Source organism: Vipera berus (assembly GCF_964194415.1).
Source record: "Vipera berus genome assembly, chromosome: 7".
Lineage (NCBI taxonomy): Eukaryota > Metazoa > Chordata > Lepidosauria > Squamata > Viperidae > Vipera > Vipera berus.
The window spans coordinates 37,909,780-37,922,917 of NC_138209.1; positions in this window are offsets into that span (position 1 = coordinate 37,909,780).

The window sequence follows — 13,138 nt, forward strand, 5'->3', positions numbered from 1 at the left end:
TGCTGCTTTCCAGGTGATTTGTGCTTATTCAGTGCTCAGCAAAAAAACCAGGAACAGCACCTAGCTCCAGCCCTGGCAACCCCGAAGAAGTGCCAATCAGCTGCAAAGCAGTGCTGATCCCGGTGCTTGAGCCCTGGCAGCCCCAGTGCCAGGCCGCCACTTCCCTCCCAGCCTCCTCATTGGCTGGGGCTGCTGCTGGGAGTTCTCTGTGCACTGCAGCTTGTCGGTGGAGGTGGGGGCTGGCCCTACACGCCGATCAGCTGGTGACTCTGTATGGCTGGCCCTGGGGAAGGCAGGGCCTTGCTCTGCACCTGTGCTCTTTGTGAGGCCTAGGGTTCCTGCAGGCTTTCACCAAGCAGCATTTTTTCTGCAACCAAGTGAGCTGGGAAGGAGCGAAGCAGGGGCGGGAGGAAGGTGATGCCATGTACCACCAGCCCGGTGCTCGCGTACCACCAGTGGTACGCGTACCACCGGTTGAAAAGCCCTGCCATAGACAATACTTAAAAAAATAAAAGCACAACAATTCATGGGCTCAAACTAGCTTCCTGATTCCCATACCTGGCAACACAACCATATACAGTATTTAGGCTTTCTGAAAAGCTGGCAAGATGAGGGCCAATAAAATCTTGCAAGTATGGTGTTTCACAAAGCAAGGCACTGCAACAGTAAATGTAACACTCTTTTGCATGCCTTTTCTGATGGATCTTGTGGGTTAGGTACAAATAATTAGAGACAGCTGGTCTCACAAATAAAAGGGCCAATGTCATGAAGGTTTTTATAGATGGCTACCAAGACTTTAAGTTGTACCTGGAACATTGCTGGGAGCCAGTAACAGCTCATATAGCAGAGGATTTTCTGCATACCAGCTGTGCAAATATATAACACGCTATCTTATTATACATAAGGAATAATTATTTGCAGTTCTGATGGAACAATTAAAAACAGTTCAGACTAATTCCATGGAAGTTTACTGTACATGTTACCATCAGGAATGTTCCTGAGCTGACAAAGGCTTTTCCTGAAATTAAAGTTTCTATAGGCAACAATGCTATCTATAGAAGCTATTGAAGCTTCATTTGTTTTTCTTCTTCTCTGGATTTGGAAGAATTTAAGTATTGTGGCTAGGCATGTAAGGTCTCATTCAACCTAGCTGCAGCTAGTTACCATTCAGAGAACCTTCCCAACTGAATAAAATTTTCCAACATTTCAAGAATGAAGTCAGCGCAAATATGTAACATGACTATTATTTTCACATTAGTGATATTACAGCTATTTTGGTGGTAGTGGGGGGTTCTCATGCCATTGTACTCATTTGTCTGTAATCAACAAAATTTTAAATGATAAAGTAAGTCAGGAAGGAAAAAGAATAGCAAAAACTAAGATGTGAGCCAAAACTAATTCCAGTAGTACTTTTTTCCTCCCATCAAACAGTATGGGTTTGTTGGGACTTATACTCCAGAGCATCTGGAAGGCACCATCTTTGGAAATCCGATCTTGAGGGAAGTTGGCAAATCCTGAAGAATTACTTTTGCAATATGCCATAGTAAACATTGCCCAGGTATTGTGAAAAAACAAACAAACGTAAAGTGAATTAACAAGAACGTTAATAGTTCTAGGTTGGACTAAAGTTTTTGCTTAAAAGAAGCTACAAATTAATGGTATAATTGCAGTTATTTTTACAGCACAGACAGTAATATCCAGTTGTTAACTTTAATCTGCACTATATTATAATTAAAATGAATAAACAATCAAAATGGTAATGAAAAATAATTTTTAAAGCATGTGCATTATAAAAAAGATACATAAACAGCAGCAAAAAACAAAAAACAAAAACCAACCTGAGAAACTGTATGTTACTCCCAGGCTATCTGTCCTTGTTTATAAATCTTTAGCATCAATTAATCAGAATAAAATATCTGCTAATACAAAAAATATGAAAAAGTGGTAATAGTTGTATCTCTTTCTATAACCCTATTTAAGTGAACCATATGTTTTGATTTTCCTTTAAATTAATCCAAGTATATTTCAAAACATAAAGAAAAAACATTATAAAATATCAAACCATGACTTTAACTTTAGTTTCAAATTAGATTGGTATAAAATAATACCCATGGCATAACATGACTATGTTAAAGCACACTAGAATTTATATTTATATTAAATTCTAGAGTGTTTATCTGCATGTAAAATATAAAAAGTACCAATGACCTTCTTGATGTGAAAATTAGAGTTAGCTGTTATATCAAAGACATGTGATCAGATCAGTTTCTTGCTCAGGCAGGAAACCCTACACTGTTTCAGACAAATGGTTGTCCTCTTAAAAACCTCCAGTGTTGGAGCAGTCACATCTTCTGGAGGCAAGTCATTTCATTGATTGTTCTGTCAGGAAATTTCTCCTCAGTTCTAGGTTGGTTCTTTCCTTGATTGGTTTCCACCTATTGCTTCTTGTCCTGCCTACTGGAGAATAGGTTGCCCCCCCTTTTTTGTGGTGGACCTTCAAATATTGGAACACTGCTATCATGTCATCCCTAGTCCTTCTTTTTATTAAACTAGGCAAACCCAATTCCTGCAACCGTTCTGCATATGTTTTAGCCTATGACCTGTGGACTTCATGGCTAAATTATGGCTGTCTTAGGAATTCTAAGAGTTGAAGTGCACAGGTTGTAAAGGGGTCATTGTTGGCCACCTCAGTCTAAAGTGTTATACCCTTCATTATATACGTTATATATACTCTGTTTTGAAGTTGTGAAAGTTTTCCCCTTTCAAATAGTGCAACAGTAAAATTCAGCAACAAAGCTTTCAAATTTTCAGAGGCAAATTCCCCTTCTCTTGAAAAATTAGCCACAACAAATCTTTTAAATCTGTACTATAATGTTTCAAACCAAACAAATATTTTTCATAGAAAACTCAATTCCTTCAAAATATGTTGAAAAATCAAGTCCCATTACCAGATATATTACCACATTATATCAGATTTGCAGTAGTCAGATGCCAAAAATCATTGTCATTATCATGTTATTTCTGTCCAGTGTTGCCATTCATGCATATACATTCTCTTCATTCCATCCAAGATATATGTCAACATATATTGTTGAGAACATCATGAAGCTCTTCATCTGCACTGATCTGAGTTTCATATGCAAGAATTAATTCACGGATTTGACATATCAAGCATCTAAGCAGAAATTTCTTACTAGTTTCAATTTTTACTATATTATCTAATATGTATAATTCTGCAGAAATACTGGGAATGTAAGACAAAGTCACATCTGAAACTAGTTTTAGTCTCTGATGTGGTTCTATTGACTTTCCTTTTATGTGTGTGGAACATACTGTTGGATTACTGTATGTTAGGAGTGAAATGACTTTTTCCCCTTCTTTGCTGAGCCCTTCCCAGTGAACAAAAACAATGGCTCATCATTATTCGAAATAGCTTGTTTAGAGTAGGCCTCATTCTATACCAAAGTGTTTTTTCTTCTTTTCAAATGCTTTCCCTTCTGCTTTCAACACAGCAAATCATTTGTCTTAAATACTCTGCCATGAATCCCCACAATGTCCTGTGTGCAAAAAACATTAACCTTGTGACACTCCAAGATGCCTAAGCAGCTGAGACTTTGTATCCCACACTTTGCATCCTTTATCTCCCATTTGGCCCATGTCAGATTGAGAGATATGGGAATGTCTGAAGCAGCGTATAAAATTGCTTCACTTTTTTCTGCTGTTTGGTGGGTTTGATGAAATTACTTTATGGAACATTCAGAAAGAAGAGCCATTGTGATGCTGATGGGCTGGTCTTGTACTATTAGCTCATTGAGGGGGTAAATATAGACTTTAACTTTCTTCTTGCAATGCAAATACCCGTATATAAGTAAATAAATCATAGGCAATAAAGAGTGAGTGAAACCAAGTGAAATAATCATAGTATTGTTGAAAACACTTCTTCTCTCTCTGTGTGTGTATGTGTGTGTATATACATATACATATATCTATACACACACATACATAGATTCATATGTATATATAATGTAAGTACATATATTCAGTTTTTTTTTAAAAAATCCCACCTTTATAGTTCTCCTCTCTCCTCCAATCTTCCCCACCATGAAGAGATGGACAGCCCTGGGCTCAGAAATGATCAACACCTATTAGTTAAAGAAACTAACATCACTACATGCAGGCCTAGCAACACAAATGAACCAGCTGCTAGCAGCAGCTCTCATGCAGACTGGCTAACACAAGGGAGGATCGTGCTAAACATGAAAGGCCCCAACAAGAGAACAGCACGAATCAATTACTGATCAATTGTATCCCCACATGTAGAAACTTCTATCAGGCATCATAGCCAACAAACTACAAAATCAAATGGGCTGGTATATAAACATGGCTCAGAAAAGGATTGGAAACCACACCAGAGGCTCAAAACATCAGTTTCTCATAAATAGAGCAATTGCCCAAGACTCAAGGTCAATATAGATTAATTTGAGCACAGCCTGAATTAATATAGGAAAATCTATGACAAAATGCCATACACATGGATCTGTGAATGCCTGGAACTATACAGCGGACAGGAAGAACTCAAGAACTCAATGGGATTATGGAAGTTAACACAGGAAGTCAACTCAATACAGTTCACACAAGTGGCCATCAAGTGTGGCACATATCAAGGTGATGCATGGTGCTTACTGTTGTTTTGCATAGGTGGGTGAGATTTAGTGAGTGTCAAAGCCAGTTGTCCTGGATGAAACCCAGAGCATCCAGAAATATATCAGTAAGATTACACCCAATGATGAGCTGCTGAGAGAGTGCCTGATGTACAGTAGCAGCAGAAGAAATGGGCCAGCTGGGTGGGGCTGTCAGTGCTGCCGCCATGAGGCGAGACCATAGAAAAGACGCTCCCCCAAAATAAGAACTGGTACCTCTTTTGGAGGCAAAAAATAAAACTAAAAAATAAAACTGGGTCTTACTTTTGGGGAAACATGGTATGTGATTGTTTAAAGCAAGGCTTGCCAACCAGTGGTATGCGAACCACCTGTGATACATTAGTGCCTGCCAGATGGTATGCGACCATCTGCTTTCCAGCTGATCAGCTGATCGGCGTTTCTTCAGGGCTGTCAGGACTCAGCAGATGAGCCAGGATCAGCACCATTTTCCAGCTGATCAGCACTTCTTCCGGGCTGTTAGGGCTCAGCAGAAGTGCTGGGATCAGCGCCAGGCTGCAGCTGGAGCTCAGCGCTGATCCTGGTGCTTCTGCTGAGCCCCAAAGAAGCACCAATCACCTGAAAAGCAGCACTGATCCCGCCACGTCTGCTGATCCCCGAAGAAGCACTTATCACCTGGAAAGCAGCATTGATACCTGCTCACACACACACTAACACATGCAAGGAGCTACAGCTGAAGGCATTTCAGCCTCCAACTATGGCTCCCAGTCCTCCACCATTTGCAGAGAGAGAGAGAGAGACAGAGACAGAGACAGAGACAGAGAGAGGCACTTGCGCTTCCCTTCTTTCTCTCTTCATGTGGGCTTTCCCCCTCGCAGGGCTCCTGATTGGCTCTGCACCCAGGCGCCCTGCCCCCTGGGAAAACCGCAGCCCCGTCCAAGGCACACATGGCCGGGAAGGTGAGCCAGAGTCCCAGTTACCAGTAAGGTGATTGGCCCGCTCCTCTCCCAGATCGGCCCGCTCTGCCTGGCTTGGGCATTGGTACTTCCAAAAGTGGCAACTTCAAGGTCTCAAGGGTGGCCCTCGGCTGCTCCCCTCCCCTCCACACCTCCAAATCGATCCCTGGGCCAGCATTCCTGACTTAGGAATTCTGGGAGTTGAAGTCCACAAGTCATAAAAGGGCCAAGTTTGAAGACCCCCTGCTGTATATCAATTTCACCGCATGTCAAGAGAGCCTCAACTCTGATCGTTGATTGGTTTGCTGTCACTTCAGTCAACTCTCTTGTCAAGCGGCTTGTAATTGGGTAATGCCGTTAAACTCTTGCGCTGAGCGGGAGGGTGTGCCACCATGGCTCTTGCTCTCCGATTGGCTGTGGGGTCCACCGCAGAGGGGCGGGTTATTTTACAATGGGGGTGGGTGAGAGACAGAAACAGGAGGGGAGGTTATGGCAGGAGAGACGAAAACGGCTTCCAAGTGGCCTCATCATGGCTGTTGCCTCCTGTTATGGGTTGTGGTTCTTTTGAGGCTAGCGCGCAGCTCTGGTATGCGGGCAGGTGAGCATGAGATAGTTCAGGGCATCCTCAGCTGCCCCTTTTCCTCTTGACCCTCTTCCGGTAATGGAGGCTCAGGATGCCTAAGTGGCCTTATTGTTAGGAAACAATGATGAGCTCATGTTGATTTCTTAACCAGAAGTCCCCTATCAGAAAATATTTCTTATCATTAGGAGCACGTCTTCTTGTGACAGTTTGGGCTATACCAAGTATTAATTTTCCTCAATTTATGTCTGTAAAGTGATTTCAAGGGTGTGGTTACTTGGATTATGATAGAAGTGTTAAAGTTAAGTGGGCATCAGGTTTCTTGGTAAAAATGAATTTGGAAGAAAGGAAGGAAGGAAGGAAGGAAGGAAGGAAGGAAGGAAGGAAGGAAGGAAGGAAAGAAGGAAGGAAGGAAGGAAGGAAGGAAGGAAGGAAAGAAGGAAGGAAGGAAGGAAGGAAGGAAGGAAGGAAATGACAATGAGAGGGAGGGAGGGAAGAAGGAAGGGACAAAGAGGGAGGGAAGGAAGGAAGGAAGGAAAGAAAGGACAATGGGAAAGAGGGAGGGAGGGAAAGAGAGAAAGAGAGAGGAAGAAATAGAGAGAGGGAGAGAAAGAGGGAGAGAGAAAGAGAGGGAGAAAGAGAGAGGGGGAGAGAGAGAAATAGAGGGAGGGAGAGAGAGAAAGAGGGGGAGAGGGAGAGAGGGAGAGAGAAATAGAGAGAGGGAGAGAAAAAGAGAAGGAGAGAGAAAGAAAGAGGAAGAGAGAGATTAAATTATTAACATGGTTGTTAAGTGAATCTGGTTTCTCCACTAACTTTGCTTGTCAGAAGGTTGCAAAAGGCGATCATATGACCATGGAACAATGTGACCATCATAAATATGAATCGGTTGCCAAGCATCTTAATGTAAATCACATGACCCTGGGAATGCTGAAATGGTCATAAGTGTGAAAATGGTCATGTCACTTTTTTCAGTGCCGTTGTAACTTCGAACAGTCACTAAGTAAACTGTTGTAAGTCAAGGACTACTTGTACTTTATCACTTTTTCCCTTTTTTGGTCATCACGTTTTTGACACCTTGCTAGGTGACTGGTGGTACTTGAATGTTGCCATATTTTAAAAGTGGTACAATCGGTGAAAAGGTTGAAAAGCCCTGTTTTTAAAGGATTACTTAGATAATATTTTCAGCACTTAGTATTTTAGTGAATGCATTTTTAAAAAGATATTCAAATATGACTCTTTGAAAATGTTGATCTTTTTCAATATATTGGTGGTGATTATTTTCACATTTCATTTTTTTCCTTTATGTTCCTTTATGTACTTCTAATTTTGCTCTTTTTCCTGATATTTTCTTTTTTCTAATTCTTTTTTTCTGTTTCTTTATATTTTATTTTTAATTGAAACTTAATAAATTTTTATTAAAAATAAGTTTGTTCATTTTTCACATTAAAACATTTTTCTTAACTTTCTCCAAACTCTCTGTCCCTTAATTCACAAGATACTTTAATTTACAGAGAGCTGCTATTTCACTTTCCCATTTACTCCTTTCTCATTTCACCAAGTGAGAAAATGGTACTTTTTCAGAAGAAGTAGAAAGCAACAGAAGGCTTTGGCAATTAATGGGTGTTGTAAGAATCATAAATCACCTTAATGATCCATGCAGGAAAATAATGCCTGAATGGAAGATCATTCCTTCCTAAAGTAAGATTTTTTTTATTATTATGAAGTAAAATATGACTGTAAAAGAAGCAAGGAATGAGAAAGTATTCAGACTCCCTTCACTCTTGTCAATTTTGTTATGCTGCAATCTGATTCTACAGTTGTTGGTATTCATTTTTACTCATTAATCTACACTCAGTACTCCGTAATGACATAATTGAAAAGAGAATTTTAGAAATGTCTGTAAACTTCACTGACCTCTGGGGGGTGTCACAATGTCATCATAGGGGTTCTGCAAAGGCTTGAAGAAATGTTATGAAGTAAATCTTGATTTAAATCTTGAGGGTCCATGACCAAGGTCCATGCCCACAAAAGGAATTTAAAGGGAGTTTGTGGTGAAGAAAAAGTTGAGAACCACTGTAATAAGTGATTTTTTTCAAAGCATTTCCAATAATATTTTACTTTTACTTGTTTTATTCTAGACTGTTTTTTAATTTTTCCTGATTGTTCAATAATATACTATAGCTTTCTAAAAATATGAAAGATACATATGTGTGTATACACATACCCACACACACAGACACAAACACACACGTGGATATATAGAGAAAGAGAAATAGACATACATGAAATAGACATACAAAGGTAATGTCAAAACTTTTGTATGAGAACATCAATCTTTTAATTTTGAGGCATTTATTTATAAAACCTGAATACTTTTTCAATATTTACATCCATAAGCAGTGTATATTTATAACAGTAACATAATATAATAATGTTATCAATTATAATAATATGACAATGCAATAAATATAGAAATAAGATATGCCACATACAATAGGTAGTACTGCAACTTTTGCACACCACAGATTATTGCCTCTTATTCCTAAAATTCTTTTGGAACAGATTTTAACAATCCTATGTCAAATAGATTATCCTAATTTAAACTATCATCTGAAAAATCATGAGGGAAGGGGACATTCTCATTTTGGGGGGCAAGCTATTCCAGAGAAGGGGAGCTCTAACAGAAAGTATCCACTTCCATGATTCTTCTTACTGAAGATCCTAACAGGATAGCATCTTCGGCAGACATTCAGAGGATTCTTATCAATAGTAGAACAATCTACTATCTATTGCTCTGCAGATCTGATTATTGGAAGTTGAGAAATGATAAATGGTACAAAATAGAGATCTGTCACTGTTGATTGGGATTCAGAGATCATTATCAACAGTTAAAAATGAATAAGATAATTATAATAAAAATTGAGACACTACCTTGATGTGGTTTCATGCTAGAAGGAAGATGAAAGCTATGCAAGAGGTTCAACCACACTGGAAAATGTCTCATCAGAGGATCCAAATGAAGACTATCTGTCCTATAAGTCATACATAATTAACAGACAACTGGCCTGGATCAACAAAGATCTCAATAAGTGTTGGAGTTCCTGGAATCTGGTGACTAAAGGGCCACAGGATCATGCCTTTTGGCTGAAAAATTAGGGCAAGCAGCTACAGACGACTGGAAGAAAAGGTAATTATCTGTCACAAATATACAAAGATTGAAAAAAGAAGAATTAATGATGTTATGAATGATGTTATTACAAATCAAGTCCAGTGAGAAGAGGATATCAGAAAAGAATGCACCATTTCTGGAAAGAACAATATCCAGAATCAGAAATAACAGAACAGAGATTAGCAGTCAATTTGTAATATAAAATAAAATATTCAGAGAAGCAGAATTGGAAGAACTGGAAAGGTCTACCCCTGGCAAAGAAATTCAAGCTTTGCCAGAATTAGCTCAGACTGTAGAGGCAAACCAGAGGAAGCTGGCAGTAGGGGAAATCAGCATAGCTGTTGAATTGTTTTCATTCCCAAACCAGGCACCCTTTCCTCTGCCTTCTGAGAAAGAACAGATCCATGTAACTAAAGAACAAGAGAAACTAAATGAAGAATGTTAACATCTTGAACAGAACAAAAAAACAGAATAAAGTTGTCCACATTGAATCTTGTTACAAAAAAACAACTAGTGCAAGTTTTAAAAGATGTCAATACTGTAATATCAAATTTGACACCAGTTCACTGTAGGAAATAAACCAACTAACATACAGAATGGCTGCAGTTGCCTTGGATGCAAAATCAGCAAACAAGAAAAAAAAAAAGCAAAACAGTAGACCACCAAAATGACCAGGTTGGAAAATAATCAGCATGCTACTGTAAATTCAGATGTAAGGAAGCTAGAACAAATGAAGAAAAGAAACTGAAGAATAAAAATATGAAAGATACCTGATCAAGAATTATCATTCAGAAACAAGGAAAATCAAGGAAGCACTGGAAATAACAAAGCAGTAAATAACAGCTATAGCCAAGGAAATCAGCAGATACAAAGCTCAAATTGCGAAGTATAGGCAGAATCTCCAATTTCAGTCAAATAAAAACCTTTCTATCAATCTATTAGTTGAAAGACTATAATGAACAAGTTAACATCCGACAAAGAAGAAACAATGTAGTTCTGGGTGCAGAAATACAACAAGAATGCCACTTGGATAAAGGAGGTAGATTAAAAAAAAGAAGCTGTAATAAAACAACTTGTAACAAAAATGAAAATAATGGAGAAAGGATCAAGGAAGATCAAGAATTGGCCAGCTCCAGGTTTTTGGTTGAAACATCTGACTAGTCTACATCGACTCATTACAAAGCAGTTTAACAACATGCTGCAAGAAAATGAAATTGAAGATTGGTTAACATCTAGCAAAACCTACCTGATATGGAAAGGTCAACCAAAACATTAAACAACATGTTTCAACTACAGGCTTACATTACCAACAACTTTCAAATCATTGACTGGAGTGTAGCTGATGCAGTCCAACAACTTCAAAATGAAAACAAGCTTTTTCCACCTGAGGATTAAAAAAAACCCAAACACCAGTCCAAACAGCAGAGGAACTAAAGATCGATTGCTAATTGACAAGATGAGTCTGGAAATCTGCAAGAGAAGGAAGACCAATTTCAGTATAGCTTAGATTAATTGAAAGAAGGCATTCAATTCCATGACACATGATTGGATAATCAAGTGCCTAGAAATAATAAGAATCAGTAGAAGCAGCAGAAGCTTTGTGCCGATATCAATGGTACAATAGAAAAGATAGTTGGCGGAGTTTCAAGGAGATTCACTGTCACCATTACTGTTTGCACTGATTCTGCAGTCAACAATACTGACAAGTCTTTTTTTATTATATTATATTGCCACATTGGAAAATAAATGTCTTTACAAAACCTTTGCTTTTTCTGTTCTTGAAATCTTATTTTAAAAAAGTGAAAAATTTACAATATTTCTTTTAATACAGTTGGCATAAAATCCTAATCAAGTAAAATAGCTACAGTATATTAATGAAATAAAAATTATAGCTCCAGCCATTCATTTTGCAGAACAAAATATTTTAAGGACAAGTGGGGAAGGACTAAGGAGGGAATCTTTACTTCACCACTTTCTCTAGTAGGAGCATTCAGTGTTTCCCAGTTAAAGAAAGGAATATTGGGAATATAACCTACTTCTATGTGTGAGATTTCCCTATTCTATAGTGGAAAGTTTTGACACAAAGACTTATTCTTTTTCTTTCTTCCAAAAGTCACAGGGCTTGTGTACATTATGGTTCTTCCTATTTTATTTTTATTAAAAACATAAAGAACCCCAAACCCTATATCAGTGGTTCTCAACCTTTTCTTTACCATGGACTTCTTTAAATACCTTTTGTGCCACAGACCATGCCATGGACTCCCAAGCTCAAGATTTAAATAATAAAATTTCTTCAAGCCTTTGTGGACCCCCTGTGACAACATCATGCCCTCCAGGGTTCATGGACCCCACATTGAGAACCACTGCCCTGTATTGTATTCAGCTTTTAATAAACCCTCTGGAAAATGCTCAGTATCACCTACATGATATTATACTGGCAATCATGTCAGTACCTTCATCCTTGTAAAGGTTAATGGGAATGCTGGCCATTCATACTACCATCAGATTTCCATGCTTTCTGCTGTGAATGTGCATTCACATCCCTAAACACAGATACATAATTAAATATTGTGTCAGTGCTGTATGTGACAGTTATTATGCAGAATTCTTGATTGTGTGGACTACATATACAAATATAAATGTGTATGAAGTGTATGAGGAAGAATTACTTTTGAAAAAGGCATGGGAAACATACAATTTTTTCCTATTAGTTCAACTACATATTGGGCAAATGAGTAAATTTGTATCTGCTGGTTACATTTCCTTCTTGACTTTCATGGATCATTAATTATCACTTTCCTTGTTTCTAGTATAATACTGCCTTTCACACCTGAAGGAACATTTTTGGCTTAAAAGAGAAAAAATAGAGAATCAGAGACTGAAAGAATGGGAAATGGAAATATTTCACCATCCCATTTATCGTTATTATCTTCATCATCTTTGTTCATATCTATTTTTATAATTGGAAAACTGCATAGATCTCATCCCCATGCTGTCCATCTCCTTGGTTTTAGTTTTATATATATAGATAGATTTTAACATTTTAATTCTTTTTATATTTAACATCTTACTATCTTTAAGCAGCCCATAGTCAAGTCAGAAGGATGGCACATAAATTTAATAGATGTAGATAGACAAAAACTGCCTTTTGTTACTGCATTTTGAAATTTTCTGTGATTTTTGTGAATGGGCAAACAAATTTCAAATGGGGTGGGAAAGAAGTATACAGTATCTGGTCTGTGATGCTGGTTTACCTGATTTGAACTAGAAGGCAAAGGCAAAAGCAAGCCTATATGGATGAACAAATTGGTATAATTTTAGCAACTCATAGAAAATGAAAGGACATAAAAAAGAAAAGAAAAAAAGGGAAATAAAACCCAAGGAGCATTCTGTCAAATAAAATGCTTTCAGTTTCACAAGTTGTATTTTTTTCCTATCATCTTTAATTTACACATGAGTCATACCTTACATATTGAAGCAAAATGTAATTGTACTGAATTCATAAAAAAAAAAAATCTGTGAGAGAATTTGAGGGATCTTCTGCCACAAGACTGCACATTCTTACAGCTCTTTCATCTCTAGTTGCTGCCATGTGCTATGAAAATGTTGCTCTGCTGAAACAATGGACCTTTCAAAAGAGTTAGTTCAGTGATTCTTTCAGGCTCGTACTCGATTAGGTTTGGGCCCAACTGAATCAAATTGCCTGTGCAGTCCCTGGCCTGGGCTTTGAAAGAGTTGGCTACCACTAATGAAATGGCACAAAAGGCAGCTGAGC